The sequence below is a fragment of the Delphinus delphis genome, chromosome 3 (assembly GCF_949987515.2).
Source record: "Delphinus delphis chromosome 3, mDelDel1.2, whole genome shotgun sequence".
Taxonomy (NCBI): Eukaryota; Metazoa; Chordata; class Mammalia; order Artiodactyla; family Delphinidae; genus Delphinus; species Delphinus delphis.
In genome coordinates, this window is record NC_082685.1 from 20,335,376 (window position 1) to 20,358,146 (window position 22,771).

The 22,771-nt window shown below is 43.3% G+C and overlaps 1 non-coding gene and 1 pseudogene across 1 annotated transcript; one reads left to right on the forward strand and one right to left on the reverse strand.

Annotated features, from left to right (window-relative positions):
• Positions 1-8,770, forward strand: part of LOC132423012 (glycine cleavage system H protein, mitochondrial-like) — a 32,208-nt pseudogene extending 23,438 nt beyond the window's left edge.
• Positions 8,771-18,750: 9,980 nt separating this feature from the next.
• On the reverse strand, positions 18,751-18,815 carry LOC132423765 (small nucleolar RNA SNORD58). The gene has a single exon (XR_009519073.1). It is a non-coding gene; the product is annotated as a small nucleolar RNA SNORD58 (small nucleolar RNA).
• Positions 18,816-22,771: the final 3,956 nt, after the last annotated feature.

Here is a 22,771-nt window from a genome sequence, read left to right on the forward strand (position 1 = left end):
ACACCAAATAACGCAGCACTTGGGTTGCCTCAGGCTGTGAAAACAACGCATACCCCACCCTCACCGCCAGCCCCCCACCGCCGGCCGCAAGGCGGTTGCATGTCCCTGAGTGGACAGCGCCTCCTGCAGGATGATGTTTGCTGAGCGCCTGCCTCCCCCACCCCCTCATACAGTTCTTGTGTTATTTATTACAAGTTACAGTTTTACTAACACCAAAACTCGGATCCTCCTCCTTCCCCCAGATTTTATGGGAGAAAATATCTGTACTCATAAAGTCTTTGTCTTTCTCACGATTCAGTTATGGGCCAATGGAAAGGACAGTTTCCACAGTGGGACAGAATGAGGTTAGAGGGGTAGAGTTGCCTCTTAATAGTTTACAGACAGATGTCTTAACCTGGGAGAGTCCCACCTTCATCCTGTGGAGATAATGGAAAAGTAGCTCTCCAGATGGTTGTGAGGATGAAATCAGATATGGGAAGAGGCTGTCTCAACATGAGTTGGGTTATAAAACCAAGGTGAGAGGGCATGGGGGCCACAAATCTGGAGCAGCCAGGATGAGCCAGGTGGCAGCTCTTTGTTGGGTGTCCTGCTTAATCATTGGGTCAATGGCTGTGATAATCAGACAAGGTGTGTCTAATCCCCATGTGCCAGTGCAGACCTCCACGGCAGAGCGGTCAGTGACTGGCCTGGTCATGATGATGGGCAAGGCAGGGCCATGTGGGTACCCAGGTCTGCCTGACTCCAGATCTTGAGTTCCTTCACCTGCTGGATGCTGGGGGTTAGCAAAGAGGTGGCCCGCTCTCCAGGGACTTCTAGCTGGATTGGGCAGAAGGGAGGTCTTCCTCTTCTCTGAACCTTTCTCTGCCTTTTCTTTAGATTTCAGCTTCCCACCTGGGAAGGAAGACTTGAGCAACCACCCAGGATGGCTGGCAGCCTCCCAGCCCACCCACCATGGACCTTCCACCTTTATGTCATAGAGCCTGAAGCCACAGTGATGTCCTTGAGCAGTTAGACGACAGAACAGGCATTGGGGCTGGCATGTGGTAGGTACACAGTTCATATCTGGGGAGAAAGGCTTTCCTTATGAGCCTTATTTTGTTAGCTCAGCAGCAGCAACTCTGCACCAAGTTCCTAAATGCCTGCAATAGCATTTGAACCTAGAGCCAGGCTTGGACTGAGGTGCATGCATGTGAGATGTGTCTGCTTGATGCTGTCCTTTATTTACTACTTTCTACTTGTCACTCACTGCAGGAAGCACTTTACAGGTGTAATGGGGACAAGAGTTTTGAATTGTATCATTGTGATTTTTTTTCTCTTGCATTCCCTTGAATATGAACTGCCAAAGACATTTTTTGCCTTGGTCCTGCTGCTGGAATGCAAAGCTTTAAGTCCAGCCCGGAGCTGAGAGCCAGCAGGTAGAAAGGATTTTGTAAATTTCTTTAGTTCCCAGGCCAGGTCGACAAGTTCAGAGGTCTTCAAACAAGGTGCACAAAACTCCTGGGGTGCACAGAGTCTTTCCAGGAGGGAGTGTGGGCAGGGAAGCCAGAAAATAGTTTTCACTACTTCAACTAATACGTGGAATCTGAAAAAACTCTTGTAAAAGATATATCCATGAGTTTTTAGTCATTGTATCTTGAAAATTTGGGTAGTGCCAGAAAATGTTCCAATCACATCATATTTTATGTACCTAAATTGTATCCCAGGTACATAGATAGTTTCAAGGGAATCAGTATTCAGAATCTCAGCTTCCATATGACTTCTTTCCTAAAGTTGATCTGCCTGTAAAAGCCTCTGAGGTGACTACTCCTCTCACATGTGACACCCACCCCAGATCTCCCTCTGTGGGGTTGCTCCTCTGATGATTACTCAAGGGTTCTGCAGGGCTTCTTCTCTTACACATACCTCTCTTAAATATAAAGTAAGGAATTTTGGTCATATTGGGAAGTTCTGGAGAAAGATGTATGCGAGCTTGGGGTTCAGGGAGTTGTGGCGATTTTTAATCTCTTTGCTTTTTCCACCTCTCTCTCTCTCTCTTTTTTAAATAGATTTAATTAATTAATTAATTTATTTATTGGCTGCATTGGGTCTTCCGTTGCTGTGAGCAGGCTTTCTCTAGTTGCCGCGAGTGGGGGCTTCTCTTCGTTGCGGTATGAGGGCTTCTCATTGCGGTGGCTTCTCATTGCGGAACACAGGATCTAGGTGCGCAGGCTTCAGTAGTTGTGGCACACGGGCTTCAGTAGTTGTGGCTCGTGGGCTCCAGAGCGCAGGCTCAGTAGTTGTGGTGCACAGGCTTAGTTGCTCCGTGGCATGTGGGATCTTCCTGGACCAGGGCTTCAAGCCGTGTCCCCTGCATTGGCAGGCGAATTCTTAACCACTGCGCCACCAGGGAAGCCCCTCTCTCTCTTGTTTTTAATTGAAATATGATTGACATAACATTATATTAGTTTCAGGTGTCAACATTTCAATATTTATATATATTACAAAATGATCACCACAAGTCTAGTTAACATCTGTCACCATACATAGTTACAATTTCTTTTTTCTTGTGATGAGAACATTTAAGATCTCTCCATCTCTTATCCACCTCTCCTTTTGCCTAAAAATGCTTTGCACTTGAAGGAATCCCCCAGGAGCGAAGCAAAGAGAGCACAGTAGGAATTACGCCTCCCTGGGAAGCAGCTCCTGTGTTCTCAGTGCTCATCCTTAGAAGCGTCCTCAGCTGGTGGACAAGCCTGTGAACAGCGGGCACAGCAGGGGGCAGTGATGCTGAGCCATGCTCATGTTCTCCGGGAATACCAACATTTTCAGGACATATTGGCTGAAACTCATGGATGATATTTCTATGATATTTCTTTCAGATTCTTTGTGTTATTAAAAAATGGAGTCAACCTGTTTTATCAAATCATATAGAATAGCCTTATTACAGTCTTCATCTTATAAAATGTTTGGTATTTTCTATTTCTATTATAAGAAAGAATTTTAGCACTAGGTCAATTAGTTTTTTGCAGTGTAGTCAGCCCTTTGTATTCGAGGGTTGCACATCTGTAGATTCACCCAGCTACTGATCAAAAATATTTAGGGTAAAAAAAATTCCAGAAAGTTCCAGAAAGCAAAACTTGAATTTGCTGCATTGGCAACTATTTACATAGCCTTTACATTGTATTAGGTATTATAAGTAATCTAGAGATGATTTAAAGTATATGGGAGGGAGGATAGAGGGTGTGCGTAGGTTGTATGCAAATACATTTCATATAAGGGACTTGAGCACTCTCAGGTTTTGGTATCTGTGGGCATCCTAGAACCAATTTCCCACAGATACTGAGGGATGACTGTATATACATCAACAAAAGATGCTTTCTTTTTTTTTTAATAGAGGTATAGTTGATTTACAATATTATATAAGTTTCAGGTGTACAACATAGTGATTCAAAAATTTTAAAGATTATACTCCAAAAAAAAGATTATATTCCATTTATTATAAAATATTGGCTATATTCCCTGTGCTGTACCATATGTCCTTGTAGCTTATTTATTTTACACATAGTTTGTACCTCTTAATCCCCTCCATCTATCTTGCCCCTCCCTGCTAAAAGATGCTTTCTATGTTTAAGAATTATTCATCAAAACTTATATTTATATTGTTTTGGTCAATTTTCTATTAATTCTATTTGTAATAATAATTCAATTCAGAAGATATGTTTAACACTTAGGATTTATGGTTGACAGGGAATAAAGTAAACTTCAAAATTTCAATTTACATGCCTTTTTTGTTATAGCTAAGTTTGATAAGGTGGTGGATAAAAGACTTTAAAGCCTAAAAATATATTGCCTTATGGTGAAGATATACAGAGGATGTGGAATGGAAACATGAATTCAAGGAGAAGAAGGAAAAAATGTAAAATTTCCAAATGTTGAAGAAGAGCTTGTTCATGGATTTAAACAACTGATGATAGTGGGTAAGAAAGTGTTTCAATATTTAGATTCCATTGGATATTTTAGAAGGCTGATGTAACAGTTTTTATTTAAAATATTAGTATTTACAATAGATGGAAATTATATCCCTTGCAACCATTTAAATGTTTAGTGAAATTTTTAGATGTCATCTTAAAAGTGTGCAAGAGGGTACACACTGTTTTTAAAAGCTTCTTTTAGGAGCTATATAAGTGTATCAGTCAGGATCATCTAGGCTATGCTATAATAACAATCCCAATGACTTAGTGGCTTGTAACAAAGGTTTCTCACTCACACTTGACATCCATTATGGGTTGGTGGGTGGTTCTGAGTTGTGAGGGGAAGTGACACATGTTTGGTCTTGCTGCTGCCAGAATAGTCACATGGCCCAGAGGGCAGGAAGTGTGCTCCTGGAAGGCAGAGGGCTGGGAATACTTAGTGAACAGTCTCAGTTTAGAAAACGGTGGGCCAGATCATAGAGGTTCTTCCATGGTGCACAGAGATTCCACTAAGACTTCTGGGCAGAAGGGCCTATAACCAGGGAGGTCCAGGATGTCCTTTCCTCCCGCCCCCACAGAATGAGGGACGAAGAGGGGCAGAGAGAGGCAAGGGACTTAAGAGGCATATGTTTTGTTTAATTCATTTTCAGGGTGAAACCACAATAGGGGAGCCTGATAGTCAGCAAAGTGGGTCAGCAAAGGTCTGGGGTGAGGACAGAAGGGCTGCAAGGCGTATGGCCTTCATTGTCACAGGCAAATGACTGGACACAGAGACTTCAGTAGTGGCCCAAAGATCAGATGGGACCAGTCACCCTATAGTGGTCACTTGTTCACGGCCAGACCAAACCAGATTGACTCTTTACTGCAGGAGTCAGCATGGACCCGGGGACCTCCAGTGGATCCCTGGCCCTTCTCCCACATTCATGTGTACCCAGGTACCATTTTGGAGAGGTGCACAAGGATGGGATACAGTATCGTTTCCATCCAAGTGACAGAAAATTCATTTGAAACAGACTGTTGTTCAAAAGAGACTGTTAAACAATTCCTGATTCAAAGTTGCACTTGGAAAACAAACAAACGAACAAACAAAAAAACCCAAAGTTGTACTTGGAAAGGAACTTGGAAGAGAAGGTTTGGACCAGAGGAGATTGAGATGCCAAACTATAGTCTTGGCACCCCAACCCCAATGACTTGTGTAGAAGATGTACTTGACCACATTTTCTCTGCATGTCTAAGCAGTGGTGTGAGCAGATCTCAGCCATCCTCACGTGTATCACCCCAGCACTCCTTGAGGTGGGTGCTGGTGTCCTGTCTCGTTTAGAGATGATGAAAGAGCCTTCTGAGGTTAAATTGGTTTCCCAAGGACATGGAGTTATGATATGGGACTCTCCAGCTGCCCAGCCTGAGTGTTTCCACTTTACTGGGCTCCCTCCTGAGACTCCAGTCTCTCTAGCTTGGTCTCTCCAAGATTGCTGTGGCAGCAAGAGTCAGAAAGGCAAGCTTTCCTCCAAGTCATGGATAAGCACTGCTTACACGCACACAGTGTTCATAGTGAATATCAGAAGCTTAGAGAGAAGTCACCTTTGGGCAAAGCTATTGTTTTGTGCAGGTCTCTGCTTTCTATCCTTAATGTGGCTGGACCAGCCCTTGTGGTTCTTATTATGAGTGCAAGACGCCCTCAGCCATAACCATCAAGAAACTATGAAACAAGTAAACCAAGTTTATTACTTACAAGTTCTGGAGGGTACACAGCATGCCTGAGGCCACAGAAGGTCGTTGGGGGAGAGAGAGAGAAAGAGAGAGAGAATGGGCTTGTTCTGCTTTTATTGGGGTTGAAGGTGGGGGCCTAGTAGTGACTGTAAAACGTAAGAGCAGGAATTAAAACTCAGGGAGAGAAAAGCAAGTGGCCAAACCAAAGATCTTTAAAACAGAGGAACTTAATGGGGTCAGCCTAGATCTTTATCTAATTGTGTGGCTGGCAATATGTTTGTTCACATGGCAGTCTTTGGAGTGGATGCAATCAAGAGCTTAAGTCAGGCACTTGCATTACAACTTAAAAAGAACCCAGCTGGGGGCCCCGCCCCCTCCAGCCGGGGGTGCTCTAGATGCTGTGCGGAGACCTTCTGCACCCCTGCGAACATGGCGCTGCGAGGGGCGCGGAGCGTGTGGGCCGCGGTCTGCGGTGTGCAGCCCGCGCGCCATCTCTGTGCCCAACGCGCCCTGCCCGCCGCGGCCCTGGGGACTGCGGGCGGGCGCCGTCCGGGCGCTGCGCACCGGTCCCGTTCTGCTGTCGGGTCGTAAATTCACAGACAAACATGAATGGGTAACAACAGAAAACGGTGTTGGAACAGTGGGAATCAGCAGTTTTGCACAGGAAGCTTTGGGAGATGTTGTTTACTGTAGTCTGCCTGAAGTTGGGACAAAATTGAACAAACGAGGAATTTGGTGCTTTGGAAAGTGTGAAAGCTGCTAGTGAACTCTAGTTTCCTCTATCAGGAGAAGTAACTGAAATTAATGAAGCTCTAGCAGAAAATCCAGGACTTGTCAACAAATCTTGTTATGAAGATGGTTGGCTGATGAAGATGACACTCAGTAACCCTTCAGAACTAGATGAACTAATGAGTGAAAAAGCATGTGAGAAATACATAAAGTCTATTGAGGAGTGAAAATGGAACCCCTAAATAAACTAGTTTGAAACAAAAAAATAAAATAAAATAAAAATAAAAAGAACCCAACTATCAGACACTTAAACTTACGGTTATGAAGAAGATGGATGTGTTTCTAGTTGAGGGCCTCTGGGTGTAAATTGGAATACTTTACAATGTTCTGGCACTATCTGCTCAGGCGTAAGACGTATGGAATGGTTGGGGATAGTCCTGCTCTTTGGTGTTCTGAGAACCAGACCACACAGGACAGAAAGCAGCAAACCATAAACAGGTTTCATCAAATCATTTGTCTGTGTCCTCACCCTGGGGTCTAAAACTGAAACCATGTAACTCACTTTGGGACTTGAACCCACGGTCTTTTAACTGAGATCACACGCCTGGTCTCAGGACTTAATGAAGCTCAGGTTCTCGATGTCTTGTCAGAAAGAATTCAGTGAGAGACAAAGTGATGGGTAAGAAGTGAATTTATTTAGAGAGAAACACACTCCACAGACAGAGTGTGGGCCGTCTCAGAAGGTGAGAGTGGCCCCAGGGTATGGGGTTGTCAGTTTTTATAAGGGTGGGTAATTTCATATGCTAATGAGTGGGAGGAGTATTCCAGTTATTTTGGGGAAGAGGTGGGGATTTCCAGAAATTAGGCCATTGCCTACTTTTTTTTTTTTAATTAATTTATTTTTGGCTGCATTGGGTCTTCGTTGCAGTGCATGGGCTTCTCATTGCGGTGGCTTCTCTCTTTGCAGAGCACGGGCTCTAGGCACGCGGGCTTCAGTAGTTGTGATTCGCAGGCTCTAGAGCGTAGGCTCAGTAGTTGTGGTGCACGGACGGCATGTGGGATCTTCCCGGACCAGGGCTCAAACCCGTGTCCCCTGCATTGGCAGGCGAATTCTTAATCACTGTGCCACCAGGGATGTCCCCACTGCCTACTTTTTGACCTTTATGGTTGGCCTTGGAACTGTCATGTTGCCTGTGTGTGTGTCATTTAGCTTGCTGATGTGTTACAATGAGCATATCCTGAGGCTTAAAGTCTAGTGGAAGTTGACTTGTCCGCCATCTTGGACCTATTTGGTTCTAATCAGTTTATGTCATGCCCTCTGGTAATGTCATTCTTTTAAAGGTTGTGTCCTGCCTCCTTCCCTCCTGTTTTAACCTGACATTCACCAAAGACAATCACCAACACCCGCTTGTAGTGAAGGAAAGTTCAGCATTTATTTGTAGGACACCAAGCAGGGAGAAGGGGCAGCTTGTGCTGAAAAGACCCAAACTCCCCAATGGCTTTCAGGGAAGGATTTTTAAAGGCAACATTTGGGGTGAGGGCTCTAGGGTGTATGACTTTCTTCTGATTGGTTGGTGATGAGGTAATAGGGTGATGTTTCTGGAATGTTAATCATCAACCTTCTGGTTCCAACCAGTCTGGAGTCTAGTGCTGGTGGTCAGCAAGTAGTCACTATCCTCCACCTGGGGGAGGGGTCTTAGTTTCTACAGAACAGCTCAAAGGTGTGTGTCAGATTGTTATGTATATCCCTTGAGAAGAAGCTAGGACTCTGCTTTATCACTGAACTATTGTTTCTTTACTGCTTTTCCTTTGTTTCTGCATTCCCTCACTTCCCTAATTAGTAACTGTTTGAGTCTGCTCTTTGGAACTCAGGGAAGGCGTAGGGGACTAAAGCCTTTTTCTACAAACAAGAAACGGGGGACACAGAGGGCCTTTTGTACCTGGGAGGGTCCTGCTGGGTCCTGCTCAGTTTCAGTCTCCCCTTTTCTTTGATACTCTTCAGTCCTGAGAGGAACAGGGGCAGGACAAGAAAGGGAATACTGTTTTGGATAGAGAGGTTAATCATAAACTTGACAGGGAAACTTGGTTTTAGGGGGACTCAGTTTAAGTTAGATCCAGCCACGACCCTGCCAGGAACAAGCACATTGTCCAGAGGGGCATCATTTTTTTACAGGAATTACAGAGCTTCCTTCACCCATATGGAGGCAGGGAACATTTTCCTGATCCCCTTTCCCTATAGCCACCTCATGAGGTTTCTTTCTCCCCAAATTTTTGTTTTAAAAAATTTCAACTGTTGGGCTTCTCTGGTGGCGCAGTGATTGAGAGTCCGCCTGCCGGTGCAGGGGACGCGGGTTCGTGCCCCGGTCCGGGAGGATCCCACATGCCGCGGAGCGGCTGGGCCCTTGAGCCATGGCCGCTGAGCCTGCGTGTCCGGAGCCTGTGCTCCGCAGCGGGACAGGCCACAGCAGTGAGAGGCCCGCGTACCACCAAAAAAAAAAAAAAAAAAAAATTTCAACCGTTAACGTTTTTAAAAAGCAAAGAGGGAATTCCCTGGCGGTCCAGTGGTTAAGACTCGGCGCCTTCATTGCCGTGGGCCCACGTTCGATCCCTGGTCAGGTAACAAAGATCCCAGAAGCTGCAGGGCATGGTCCCCCCCAAAAAAGAAGCAAAGAAATTGTCTGCAAGATACTCATGTACTTACTTTCTTTGGAAGAAAGTTTTCTCACTACTGAGCAAAATGTCTGATCTTTAATGAAGACTGCCCCAGTGCAAGGTTTGCAGGGGACCAACCGACTTGGCTTTGTGGGTGGGAAATCTGTAATGCAGGATTGTCTATAAGAAGCAAATCACCACAAGGGGGCAGTAAAAGCCAGTGGCTGAGTGAGGAGCTCTTGTTGGGAGGGGGAATTAACAGCCCCCATTCAGCACCTGGAGTCTCCCTGAAAGTTTCCCTTTACTTATAACACAGGGACCCAAGGGCACTTAACTTTTATCCTGGCACGTCTATAGTGAGATGTCTCCTTGTCTGTATTGGTTGGGGGAAGTAGAATAGGGGAGGAACAGGAATTATCAGGAAAAATTATCCCCACCCAGAGTCCACACCATGTCTTTCCCCTTCCCAGGAGGAGGCAGAGGCCTGGGGTTGGGTGTGGGGCGGCCAGGCTCTTGTTCTTAGCTCCAAACTCCTTCTCAAGGGATGTCAGGCTGTGCCAGAAGGAGTGGAATGAAAATGTTTGGTGTTTTTCAAGAGGAGATAGATGGGCCCCAAGCTGAGCAGCTGGAGTTTGTCCCCTGTGGACAGATACTCCAAGATGAAGATAATAGCAGGAGTGAAAGAGGAGCTGAGCCCTGCCCAGAAAAAAGATAGAGAGACCACATATTTCTCATTCTCGAGGTTAAGGAGACCTTCCTGACTACACACGTACAGAAAGGCTCCTCAGGTGGCCAAAAGGGAGGGGGCGCCACCCCATAGTAGGTGATGTCAACCTACCCATAGCCCTCTTCGCTAGAATCCATCTTGGCTAAGGGATGCGCACGCACACAGGGGAGGACCCTGAGATAAACCAAATGTGGACTCAGAGCCAGGCAAAGCAAGGTGATTGGCCAGAGGAAACCCAGAAGAAATGCCCCCATATAAATAGTGATTCAAACTACCACGAGGGTGCGACTGTTTCTCTGAGCCTGCATGTGTGTCTATCCACACGTACCATTTTTCCTCCTAATAAACACTTTACTTGTTTCACTACTTTCCACCTCTTTGTGGGAATTCATTTCTACAAAGCTGACGGACCAGGGCCTTGTCTCTGGCCACTGGCCCTGGTGGTCTGTCCAGGGAACCAAAATCCTGCTTCAAGCCGCTGCAGGTCGAGGCTACCCAAGATCAGAACTGGTTTGATCTTTCAGGAGGTTTAAAAAGGAAAGTGGCCCCACTTCTGGCACATGGTTTCCTGGGACTGAGAAAGGCCAGGGTTGTGAAACCCACGAGGGATGGATGCCTGGGCCTGCTCAGACCCTGCATTCTGATACAGCAGCCCTTTGGGTAGGTTTTGGCCCCAACAGAATGGTGAAATTGGCATAGTGTGTGAAACCACCCTCCTCTGAAGTTCTCGTTGGCCAGTGATGTTATCTCCTGCAGGAGGGCAGCAGAAACCACTCTCAGAGCTGGACCCTTGCTCTGAGAGATACGAGGCCTTGTTCCAAGGATCTTCCTTCCTTCCTGCTTCCCTCCCTCCATCCTCCTCTCCCATCTTTCCCTTCTCCCATGGAAAATTTCACACAGAATAAGAGTAGCGCAAAGAGAACAATGCACCCTTGTACCTACGAGTCAGCTACAGTGAGCATCTCAGGACTGCTCTTGTTCCATCTTTATCCCTCCCCTCCTCTCCCACCACTGGGTTATTTTAAAGCAACTTGTAGCTGTTATAACATTTATCCATACATTTTAGGCTTCATGTCTAAAGGATAAGAATTTTTTTAATCCAGTCACAATACCATTATCACACTTTGGCATCTTTTAATACCCAGTCCTTATTCATGTTTTCCTCATTTTCTCAAGAGTATATTTTTATAGTTGATTGGTTCAAATCAGGATCCACCTAAAATCCACACTTTACATTTGGTGGATATGTCTCTTAGGTCTCGCTCTCTCTTTTTTAAAAAACATTTTAGTATTTTAATGTTTGATGAGAACAATGTTTCCAAAGATGTGTTCTTCTTTTTTAAAAAATAAATTTAGCTGGACAATTCAGCCAACTGGCACATTTAGCACTCCAACTACCATGCAAGATACTTGGTTCAGGTCAAAGTGCAGATTTTCTTGATCATCTTTATGTAAGTATTGCCTGTCCATCTGGAGAGAAGGTGAATAAAGATTTATTTTGTTTACAATTAATCTGTGTTTTAATATTCACTCTTCAAATATTTGAATTCAATTGATTTTGAATTCAAATAGTTCAAATATCTTTATTCCCTTTAAGGAATAAAAAAATTGACTGATAGTGACCTATCTAAGCTTATCTTACATAGAACACATCATAATTTGAAGATACAGTTTACCACCACTTCTCCCATAATCCTCCCAACTTCCTATCCATCTTTCCTGCTTTTTCTTATCATTTTCACTATCTGACATACTATAGTATCGTATTTATTTTTCTCTTAGGTCTGTTTAAATCTCATTGCTCATAACTGTGTAAGCCTGGGACAGTCTTAGGATGATGTAGAAACAGGGTGGGGCTCCCCTCCTCCCAGGGTAATAGCAGATTCCCACCAAATGCTGGAGCTCTTCTAATGTAATTTGAAAAAGGAGATTTCCATTCCTTGCATCCTGAGCATAGATAATCTCATTTAATTCTCATGTCAACCTAACAAGGTAACATTTATGCCCATTTTACAGATGATGAAAATAAGTTTGAGGGAGGCTTTCCAAATAAGTAGAAGTGACTATTTAATCGGAAGGTTTTACCTACCTGATTCCACAGACCACGTTTGTTTCTCCTTAGCATTTCTGTTTATCTTGGGATAAGCAATGGTGACAGCAGCCATCACCAAGAGCACAGGGTCCTCTTGCTAGTATATCCCATCTGCAGAACTTCTGAGTGAAAAGCGGGTGCATGTGAGGATGCTGAGACCACAGGCATAAACTGCATGTGTGTTTGCCCTGGCTGTCATGGAGCACTGACAAAAACATCTTCATTGCTCATAACTACTACAGATATCAATAGTCTTCTTTCTGTTTCGATTAAAAATTTTTATTAGGAGATTTTATATTTTGTCAATACAAATCATATGTATGTATAAGTGTGTATAAATGTATATATACACATTTATATATGTATAAATGTGTATATATGTATAAGTGTGTATTGTTATATGTATATAAAAATAATAAAATGAGCCCTTATGTGCCCAACATCCAGTCTTAAGAAATGGAACTCTAAGAATATCTTTGAAGCCTCTCCCTCCTCTCCGTCCTCACCCTCCACGACAAACCTGCCCTGAATTTTTATCATTCCTTGCTTTCCTTTATATTTTACCACATATGTATGTATGTGTGTTGTTGAAGAATACATTGTTTAGTTTTGCTTGTTTTTGAACTTTATAAAAAGGTGTTATATTTTTTGTATTCTTCTGTGATTTGCCTTTTTCACTCAACCTTATGTTTGCAGGATTCATTCATGTTGATGTATGCAGTACGTTTGCACTGCTTATGGCATTTCATTGTGTATCACAGTTTACTAATCCATTGCTCCATTGGACATTTGGCTTGTTTCCAGTTTTTGCTTTTGTTTTCTAAATTACAAACAAGTTTACCTTAAGTCTTCTTACTCCCATGACCTGGTGCACACGTGTAAGAGTTTATACTTGGCTAAATGATGCCAAAACACAGTTGATGAATTTACACTCCTACAAGCAGTGCATGAGACTTAACAACACAGCGTATCATTGGCTTTTAATTTGTGTCAATCTGATGAAGATAAACTAGTATCTAATTGTGCTTTTGATTTGCATTTTTCTGATTACTATGAAGTTAGGAATTTTTTCAGGTTTTTTGGCCTTTATATTTCCTTTTCCGAGAAGCAGATTATTTGTCTGTTGTTGACATAGAGGGATTTTTTTTCTTTATATATTATGGATTCTAATCCTACATCAGTTATACGCGTAGCACAATTCTTATACTGGTTTGTAGCTTATGTTTTCATTTTCATTATGGTGTGTGTGTGTTTACACTGAAAAAATGCTTATTATGGAGAATTTTGGACATAGGAAAACATAGACTAATACAGCCCATGTACCCATCATCCAGACTTACCAAACTGTAACCCTTGGCTGATCCTGCCTCTTCCACACACATCCTTCACTTCCTGTATTATTTTGAAACAAATCACAGACATCATATGTTTTCATATGTATATTTGAAAGGATGCACCCCCTGTCTGGATGCCTTCCCCACTTGCCTTGTACTCTAACTTGCCTTGTGCTTGCCCATTCCAGGCTTCTGCCCCTGTACAGTTCCCCTGCTTACGCTGTTCAGGCTCTGATACATCTCCTGTGCAGATGCCTCCATGCTGCTTGGACTCTGATGTCCCCTCTGTGCCACGATTGTTCTCCCTTCACCCTCCAATGGGATAAACTATCTGACTTGTCCTCACCTAACTTTTTAGTACTGAATGTTTTACGAAGGGAAGAAGAGGGAAAGGAAGTGGTAAGAAGGAGAAAAGGAATAAAACGAAGAAGAACACATATGGAATCTTTGATGAATTAGATATTTCTAATTTTAATATAGCCAAAGTTATCAAACTTTTCATTTGCAGTTTTTACATTTTGTATCTTGTTTAGTGAATTATTTCCTACCCTAAGATCTTAAAGATACTTCTCCATATTGGCTTTTAAAGTTTTGCCTTTCACTTTAAATCTTTAAGCTATCTGTCATTTATTTTTTATATAGTATGTGAGATACAGATCCACTTTCATTTATTCCATATGAAAACCAGTTGTTCCAAGACTTTTTATTGAATTTTCTTTCTTCATTGAACTGCAGTGCCCTTTCTGTCATATATCATATTTCCATTTATGAGTCTGTTTCTGGGTTTTCTCTTTGGTTCCATCAGTCTGTTTGTCTATCCCTGTGCCAATACTACACTGTAATACCATGGCTTATAATAAATCTTGATATCTGGTAAGCAAACTCCCCACTCTGTACTTTCTCAGGAGTGCCTTGAATATTCTTTGCCTTGTTTTTACCATGTAAATTTTAGAATTAGCTTATCAAGTTCTGTGAAAAGCCCTTTTGGAAATTTGCCTGGAATTGCACTGAATTTATAGATGAGTTTGGGGAGAACCTAATTCATTATCCTGCTGAGTTGTTAACATGGTATTATTTGAGTCATTAACATAGTTTATCTCTCCATTGATTTAGGTTTTCTTAATATTTACAATGAAGTTATGTAATTTTTGCTTGTTAGATTTATTTCTTTTTTTAAAAAAATATTTATTTATTTTTGGCTGAGTTGGGTCTTCACTGCTGCGTACGGGCTTTCTCTAAGTTGCGGTGAGTGGGGGCTACTCTCTGTTGCGGTGCGCAGTCTTCTCATTGCTGTGGCTTCTCTTGTTGCGGAGCACGGGCTCTAGGCACGTGGGCTTCAGTAGTTGTGGCTCACGGGCTCTAGAGCGCAGGCTCCGTAGTTGTGGCGAACGGGCTTAGTTGCTCTGCGGCATGTGGGATCTACCCGGACCAGGGATCGAACCCGTGTCCCCTGCATTGGCAGGCAGATTCTCAACCACTGCGCCACCAGGGAAGCCCAGTTTTTTTTAAAAAAAGAAAAGTTCCATAACAAACTTTTGTCCAACGGTTTCATCCACTGATGGATTTACCTTAATGAACTACTTCATGAAGAGTTGCAAAATGATTTTCTGTCATTCTTTGTAAAGATCACCTCTCCCTCATCAATTAGCATTATTTGATTACTACGTAAGACTGATCATACAAGACACACAGAATAAATGCTTAAATATTTTCCTTTACTTGCCAATTTTTTAAAGATTCAGTGCCTTCTCTGGTTATCTCCAATGGTAACCAATGATCAACTTCTCCTTCTCTCTCTCCTCCCCACTCCTCCCCACCCCCTGCATTGGAGTATGAGTTCACATGTTATGTATACAGATCTTTGACTTACAATGGAGTTATGTTCTGATAAACCCATCACAAATTGAAAATATCTTAAGTTGAAAATGCATTTAAAACACCTAACCTACTGAACATAATAGCTTAGCCTAGCCTACCTTAAATGTGCTCAGAACACGTACATTAGTCTACAATCAGCTAACACAAGGCCTGTCTTATAATGAAGTGTTGAATAGCTCATGTAACTTATTGAACACTGTACTGAATGTGAAAACCAGAAGATCAAAATTCAAAACCTGAAGTACAGTTTCTACTGAATGTGTATCACTTTCACACCATCATAAAGTTGAAAAATCCTAAGTTGAACCATCCTAAGTGTCAGGGATTATCTACTTGATATGTTTTATGCTGTGCATTTTTTTTTTGGATGCTTAAATTGTGCTTTGTTTTCTAGTGGGATTTCCTGTGTCTTTTGGGGTTTTTGTTGTTTGTTTTTGTGTGGTTTTTTTTTTTTTTTTTGGCTGCATTGGGTCTTAGCTGCGGCACACGGGATCTTTGTAGCAGCATGCGGGATCTTTCATTGTGGTGTGCGGGCTCCAGAGCATGTGGGCTTTGTAGCTGCAGCACGTGGGCTGTCTAGTTGTGGCTCATGTGCTCAGTAGTTGCGGTGCATGGGCTTAGTTGTTCCGCGGCATGTGGGATCTTCCCGGACCAGGGATCGGACCCGTGTCCCCTGCATTGGTAGGTGGATTCTTAACCACTGCGCCACCAGGGAAGTCCCAACACAAATATGTTTAAAAGAATAAAAGACAAGCTTGAGAATATCTGTAGGGGACAAAAAACTATTAAAATGTCCTGAGAGCCTCATAACAACACTGAGATGGTTATCATCCCAGTTTTAGATATGAGAAACTCAGGCTCAGAGGGGTTAAGTAACTTGCCCAAGGTTGTGCTCTAGTCAGGGGGTGGAGCCAGATTCAAACCCAGGTCTTTCTGACTTCCAAACCCTATTTTCTTTCTGCTGTACCACAGGTAAATAATCATTTTACTTAAGGAGTAGCTAATAATCCTATTAGAAAACACTAAGGGAGGATTTCATCTTCCTCATTGTTTTTTACCATGCTTAAGCTAATATACATCTTGTGATAATCATAAAGTTTATGAAAAATTTTACCCAAGTCAAGGTCAAAGTGAGCAGGTTATCAGTTATGCGAGGGTCGGGTCTGGGCTTTATGCACAAGGGATTTGAGGTCACCACAGCAGAGATTTCAAAAGCATCCCACATAGCAACCTACATGCTCATCGACAGCTGGTGAATGGATAAAGAAGATATGGTAGGATATATACACAATGGAATATTACTCAGCCATATAAAAGAGTAAAATCTTGCCATTCGCAGCAACATGGATGGGCCTGGAGTGTATTATACTAAGTGAAATAAGTCAGACAGAGAAAGACAAATACTGTATGTTTTTGCTTATTTGTGGAATCTAAAAAACAAAACAAACAAATACAACAAAATAGAAACAGTCTCACAGATACAGAGAACAAACTAGTGGTTACCAGAGGGGAAGGGGGGAGGGGCAAAATAAGTGAAGAGGATTAAGAGGTACAAACTGCCAATTATAAAATAATTTAAAGTAAGTTACAGGGCTGTGTTGTACAGCACAAGGAATATAGTCAATATTTTATAATAACATTGTATGGTGTATAATCTACAAAAATATCAAATTACTATGTTGTACACCTGAAATTAATATAATATTGTAAGTCAACTATAGTTCAATTTTAAAAGAAAGCATCCCGGGACTTCCCTGGTGGTCCAGTGGTTAAGAATCCACCTTCCAATGCAGGGGACATGGGTTCGATCCCTGGGCAGGGAACTAAGATCCCACATGCCGCAGGACAACTAAACCCTCGCACTCTAGAACCCGTGCGCCACAACTAGAGAGCCTGCGTGCTGCAACTATGAGCCCTTGCGTTCTGGAGCCCACGTGCCACAATGAAAGATCCCCCATGCTGCAACGAAGATCCCACGTGCCACAACTAAGACCTGATGCAGCTAAATAAATAAATAAACAAATATATATTTAAAAATAAAAGCATCCCAACATAAATTATCTAATACATAGATTCATCATCAGTTATTGATTATTGAACATGGACGACAGAGTGTGTTAGAGGCTTTCTCAAATACACTTTCACATTTAACCTCAAAGCAACACTGCCAGGTACATGTCATTAACCTCAATTCACAAATGAGGAAACTGAGGCTCAGAGGGCCAAAGTAACCTGCCTATCCAGGCCTCCTCACTTCCTTTCTGCTGTACCACAGTGTCACCTTTCAAAAAAACATCTCAGAGGACTAAAATCTGAATGAAAGCCACTTTCCCACACTAGGCACTTTTAGATTTCAGCCCCAGACTAATGAATTTAGGACAGAAAAGTTGAGATCAAATAAGAGCTGGGAAGGACACAGACAACCACCTGTCAAATTGTGGTTTGTGTCCTTTGTCCACCTACGCTCAGGCCACTGACTTTGAGAAGTCAGTTGTGGTGGCTGCTTCTGGTGCTTCGGGACATACGCTTCCAGGGAGAGGTAAGACCCTCATGAGGAAGAGATGTGTCCCTGCATTGAGATAGGGCCTAAACATTATCTCAGCCGTGGTAGGTCCCCTCAAGCAAGAAAATGAGTCAGACCTCCTTATCATTTATCAGGAGCTGACTCCCGGCCCAGCATGGCCTTGTCTTCCTCACAACAGCCCTCAGAAGGCGCTGCCATTACTGTCCCCATCTTACAGGCGAAGAAGTTGAGGTTGCTTGTTCCAGGTAACACAGACAGTACATGGAAGAGCCAGTGTGCAAATCCAGTGAGTCTAATCCCAGAGAATGTCATCCCTCACAAAGGAACCTGGCACAATGCCTGGCACTTACATGCTCAGTAAGCCCTTGTGGTGGTGGTGATGATGACAGTGATGACGACAGCATTAAACTTGCGAACAAGAAAATGGATTATGGGTCTTAGTGTAGACCTGTACTATCTAATATGGTAGCCACTAGCTGCAGGTGGCTATTGAGTACTTGAAATGTGGCTAGTATGACTGAAGGACCGAATTTTTTTTTTAATTTTTATTTGCATTTAGTTTTTGTGGAATTTATTCCTGTGCTGTAAGTTTTTGTTTCTGCAGTTTCTTCTGGGATATCTTTTTCTTCTGTGCAACCTCCTCTCTGCTTTAGGAACAATCTGTTCTTTTTCAGTGAGGATCATCTCAACGTGGCAGGGAGAGCTCATGTATGGGTTGATCTGACTGTGAGCTCTCTAAGTCCTGTGGCACATCCTGGGGGCTTTGTTCACCTGGATGTGCTCAGTGACCAGAGGATCTTCATCTAAGCCCTTAAGTTCAGCATTACTCTCTGCATTTTTGAGCATTGTCCAGTAAAAATTCAGCACTTTTTTTGTGCCACCAACCCTGTGTCCAGCACCACTGTTTGGCCTGGGACCACTTACCAACTCTACCATTGTAACAGCGGAATGGCACACATTGCTTCTGTAAAGTGACATCCTTCAGATACTTGGTGGCTTTTTGGAGATGCATATCCTTAATGGCCTGGGCAGTTTCATGAGTGTTCTTGATTTGTATGCTAGGTTCTCAAGCAGTTCTCTGGTAGTTTTACCCAATTCCACAAATCCTAATACAGAGTGTTCATTGTATACTGTTGATCACTGACCAAAATGTGGCTGCTCAGAATCGATTTATTTTCACAGAAGATCCAAAGGTGTCCTAAGAAACGCATCACTGCAGTGAATTTTTAATTTTAATATAAAAACTGAAGGAATGTACAGTTTTGGTCGGACTACATTTCACCTTAACATTACATTCTGTTAGGTACTGTTGTATTGTGGTGCATGTGCTGGGCACGTGTGTTATTTCCAATACTGCATTAATGAAATGTATATATTGATTGTATATTGAAATGCTGTATTTTGGGTATATTGAGTTATGTAAAACATATTATTAAAATGAACTTCAACTGTGCCTTTATATATTTTTCAATGTGACTACTAAATTTTTTTTTTTAATTACATAAGTGGCTCACACTATATTTCTCTGAGAGCACACTGGCATACATTTTAAGAATTCAATTCAGAATGTTTGAGATTTTCTCAGCAATAGAAGCAATTTGTTACTTAAAAAAAAAAGAAGTGTAGTGATCATTGTAATGATCATTCTGTCCATAATCATTTCCCCCAGAATTGTTGATAACCTCAATAGAAGCTTCCATAGGAAGTAAACACAAACCAAACACTATGATGCAAATTTCTTCTCATAGAAGAAATTTCTTCTCATTGTTCTAGCCCACTCCTTGAATTTTTTTCCTTTTCTGTAACCAATCAGCATCATTGGTCATAGAGGATTCTGAAAGAGATACTGGAACACCAGAGAAGAAGAGCTCCTTGGATTTCCAACACCCCAGCCAAGTGATATTCCAAGGTTTAAACCAACACCCCGACGACTTCTGCCAGACAACTTGGCTTTCAAAGTCCAACCCAACCTTCCCTCCTTCCCTTGCCCTGCCAACTCCCATGGAACCCCCAGACTTGGTGAGGGGAGTGATCCCATCCCCCACAAGGACCCTAAAGTGTCCAAGGGAGAGGGAAGCCCAGGATTGGAGTTTTTCTGAGACCAAGGCAAGAAGGCAGTCCAACAGAGCATGCTGCCCAGTGCCGCTCTGACCTATTCGCTTCCTCCCTGAGATTCCCTTCTCCAGGACACCCTCTGGGATGTACGGCAGGGCATGAAAGCCACTAAGCGAATGGCAGGGCCCTCCACAATTGCTACCAGTCTTGCCCTCGCTGTTTAGGCTTTTTGTCTGGAGCTGTGACTTTAACTGAACTTGGTCACTCACATTCCTGGTAAAGACTGGCTCTTACGACCACAACTAACTTCCTGTCTTCTGAAATGTGTACTATTTCCATAGAGGAGGAAGCTTGTTCTTTCCCTGTCCAACCTTCTGCAGTCCTTTGTAAATTTATTCCAGGGACAAAGAAATAGAGGCCAAGGACATTCTGGACCTGGGGTTCTCAACCATGGCTGCTCATTGGAATTACCTGGGAAGCTTTTAAAAATTGGCGGCCCTGGCACTATGCCAAACCAACTCAGTCAGAACCTCTGGAGGTGGAACCAGGCACTATCATTTTTAGTGCTCCATAGGTGATTCTAGTGGGTGGCCAGGGTGAGAACCACTGCTGTAGTTCGGGAATCTAGAATTTGTCCCGCTAGGCCTCCAGCTCCCCTGTGATGATCTCTTTTGGACATTATTCTCATGTGATTTCTCCACTTTGTGTGATTTTGACTCTAAGTTTTCATACTTCCCAGAAGAACCAACAGGGCCACTGACTAGGCCTTCAGAGCTCAGGCTCTGACAGGAGGAGCTGGGAAGCAGGTGGGCACACTGACCCTCCAGGAGCGGTAGTTCTCAACTTCTACAACATAAAGATGCTCAGAGTTTACCCCCGACTAATTTACCTGGCTGGGGAAGAGTGCATGAAATCACTATTTTTTAGAGTTCTCCAGTACATTCAGATGCACAGCCAAGGTTGAGAAACACTGGCTGGTGAACTGGTAAAGCCCAGGTCATAGTTGAATTAGTTCTCAGACAGAGCTTATTTTCTTAATGCATTATTTAATTCTAAGCCCTACATTCTGCTTTTGTTCAAATCTTGCCATCAACTTTCCTTTGCACCAGAAAGCCATCCCCATGTAGACTACCTAGGAGGAGACAGACCCTGGAATCTGTATGGTTGGAACACAGCCCCCATTCTCTGTGTCACACTTGCAGAGCCCAGAAAATACCCATTTCTTTTTTAGTTGTGGGTGGTTTGTTTTTGTTTTGCTTTTGAATCTAGACCACTACAAATGTTATAGGGAACACAATCTAGCTAATAGCAATTAGTTTTAAAAGTCAGTGAGTTCAAGGTCTGAGGCCAAGTCCCTCATGTGTAGTTGTGGAAATGGCCTGTATCTCTCTGCAAGGTATATCTGTGAGGCCCTCCAAATCCTCAGCAAGCTCCAGTGGACTTTTAGGTTAGAATTGTTGACATGATGAGGTAATGTGATGCTCTCTGAAATAAGATAAAGGTGGCCTCATTCATTGTTTTGAAGCCTTCCAGTGGTAATAAAAGCTACCATTTATTGGGTACTCCTTATGTATCAGATATCAATACCATATACTATACCAGATACTGACATTATCTTGTTTATTCTCAGCAGCTGTGTAAGGCAGGCAGGTATTAAAAGTTCTACCTTAGAGATGTGCAAACCAAGACTCAGAGAGTTCAGTGACTTGCCAGTGGTCACAGTGAATTATTAATGGTGGAGATGGGACTCACACCTCATGTGGCTGAGGCCAAAGTTCCAGTCCTGTCACCCTGGCCGACCTAGCCCCAGCAATTTCTCCTCTTCTGGGTGGAGAAAAAGGGCCGTCTCCTGGGCCCTTTTGTTTCTGCCTCCCCACTTCCCACCTTGGCTTCATTTCCATGAAATGCAAGATGAATTAATTATATGCTAATGAGTCTTCTGCAGCAGAAAGTGAGAGGGGGATGTGACAATGTGCTAGGACAGTCTGGTCTCCCTGATCTTGGAGAGGCAGCAGTGAGAAGTGGCGTGAAGCGAGATCTTAATTCCCTGCCCAGGAATTGAACCTGGGTAGCCTGGATGAAAACCAGGAATCCTAGCCACCAGACCCCCTGGCTCTTGCCCCCATTGAAAAATACATTTCTCACAGAGGCAAAAACTGTAAAAACAGGTACAAACTTTATTATTAGAGACATAGCACAACAAGTGGGAGAGCACACAGAGAAACAGTTTGTTTAATGAAGATGGAAGCAAGGCAGAGATACCTTCTGCCTTGCAGAAGGCAGAAGGAAGCACCTTCCTTCTAATGAAGATGGAAGCACCTGCAGAGAAAGGGTGTGGGCATCCTCACTAGTGAGGGGGAGCGCAGTAAAGAGGCGGTGAAGTCATTTACATAGGGCAGTTCTTCCGGGTCTTTGTTTACCTTTGGCCAATTATCTCGTTTCCTTTTCCACACCTGACCTGCCCTAGGGCCCTGCCCAACATGCATGCACAACTTTTTTCCAAGATGGATTCCAGCCCAGAGGCCTGCGGGGGCAGCATCACATATTCTGGGGTGGTGCCCCCTCTTTTTGACCCTCAAGGAGGCTTTCTGCGCATGTGCAGTGTCTCCCTTTCCCCAAGGATGGGAAATATGTGACCTCTTGATCCTTTCCTCAAACAAGGGTTTAGCCCCTCTCTGTTCCTGCCATAAAAGTGTCCCATGTCCAGTTATCTACCCTATTACTGTTGTTTCTTATATCGAAGTGCAGATCCCAAAATATAGAAGTCCGGTCATAAATATGTAGTCCGGAGCCCATTTGTCTCTTGCCTCAGTAAATGTAAACAGGGGGCTGGTAATGAATGTCCGGCCTGGAACCCATCTTCTCACCCCAAGAAGTGTGAACAGGAGGCCAGTTGTAGATGTCTAGCTTGGGGCCCACCCATCTCCTGCCTCATCCCATGCTGAGGTGAGATTCTAGAACACTACACAGAAAGAGTAGTTCTGGTTGGGCAAAAATTTATGTCAGTGAGGCCTTGTGGTTTTGCCAGCTGTCAGGGTGAAACAAAAATATTCCCTGGGACAGGGACGCTGTTCCCGAACCTCCTTCTCACTCCAATTTCCCGAGAGTAGAACTGACCCT